The sequence below is a fragment of the Schistocerca piceifrons genome, chromosome 8 (assembly GCF_021461385.2).
Source record: "Schistocerca piceifrons isolate TAMUIC-IGC-003096 chromosome 8, iqSchPice1.1, whole genome shotgun sequence".
Taxonomy (NCBI): domain Eukaryota; kingdom Metazoa; phylum Arthropoda; class Insecta; order Orthoptera; family Acrididae; genus Schistocerca; species Schistocerca piceifrons.
The window spans coordinates 376,394,166-376,395,810 of NC_060145.1; positions in this window are offsets into that span (position 1 = coordinate 376,394,166).

A 1,645-nucleotide genomic window follows, 5' to 3' on the forward strand; every position below is an offset into this window, starting at 1 on the left:
ATGTGGTGTGCTGACCCATGACTAATCTTTAAGCATGCTGCAATGTCATTCAGTGTCACTCTGCGGTTTTCCTTCACTATGGCTTCAACTGCTGCAATTTTCTGTGGAGTCACAACTCGTTGTGCCTGACCTGGACGAGGAGCATCTTCCACTGAAGTCACACCATTTGCGAACTTCCTACTCAATTCGTAGACTTGCTGCTGTGACAAACATGCATCACCGTACTGAACCTTCATTCGTCGATGAATTTCAGGTTTCACACCTTCACTACGCAAAAACCGAACAACAGAGCGCTGTTCTTCCCTCGTGCAAGTCGCAAGTGCGGCGGCCATCTTTATACTGACACTGTGACGGTATGTGTGCATCTGCACTATGCTGCCACCTACGGGCCATTCTGCACGCTGTTTGTAGCGTGCTTACCAACTTACAGGATAACGACGCGAAATTTCGATTTGTTATTACAAATTTAAGGCTTTCATTTGACTCACCCTCGTATATAAGTATTTACAAGGAAATATCTTTTCAATAGAAAAGAATCGTTTGCATACTTTGTAATAGAAGAGCACTATGCAAAAAAAAGCAGTAACGTTTTCGCCGGCCGAAGTGCCCGTGCGGTTAAAGGCGCTGCAGTCTGGAACCGCAAGACCGCTACGGTCGCAGGTTCGAATCCTGCCTCGAGCATGGATGTTTGTGATGTCCTTAGGTTAGTTAGGTTTAACTAGTTCTAAGTTCTAGGGGACTAATGACCTCAGCAGTTGAGTCCCATAGTGCTCAGAGCCATTTGAACCATTTGAATACGTTTTCCACGATAAACTTTTTGTGATCAAAATTTTTTACCAATTTTTTAGATCTACATGTGTCCATTTTACGATCACTTTGCAATCCTTGCTGATTGATTTTATGTTTGAGTGCTGTTTATACTCGAGACATATATCTCTACCAGATATTAGAATTACACTCACCAGTAAAACGGCTATATACCTCGCTGGATCATTCCTTTGTACGAAATGCCGTTTTTCCTGTCTACAAAAGATATTACTACAATACGGCTTTACAAATTTTTCTCGCAGGTGATTAACGTTGTAGTCTGCATATTACTGTGTTGGGCCAAGTATCGTGCGTAATTTGTCCAAAATATGTCGAAAAATTCAACCCAGTTGTAGCAACGTAGCTGTAGTATATAGATTAGGTAGTAGTGATATGTTGAAGTGCTATGATATTGGTGAAATAAAAAGGTCAAACCATCACTTAATCCATCTGTAGACTGATGCCGAAACAGCAATGATATTCGGTCGTGAGCTATCACAGTTGCGAAAAAAGCATTGAAATTAATTGTGATACAGATCCTCTACTTATTTAGAGCTATCATCCTTACGATGTCATTTATTACTTTTATTTCATTATCTTTATATTCCCATTGACATTGTGCAAGCGGAATATAAAAGACAGTGAGTTAGATATTCCACATATTAAGCCAGAATTGCAGAAACATGGTAATATCTAAACATTGGTCAGTTCGGATAGAGATCAGTGTAACTAGGTTTTTGGCCTGGCGATAATGAATCTGTTACCAAAATTAAAATGGCGAACACTTCCGAAAGATACATGGGTATTGAAAGAAATTTGTGTCTTGGGACTTGTTTAC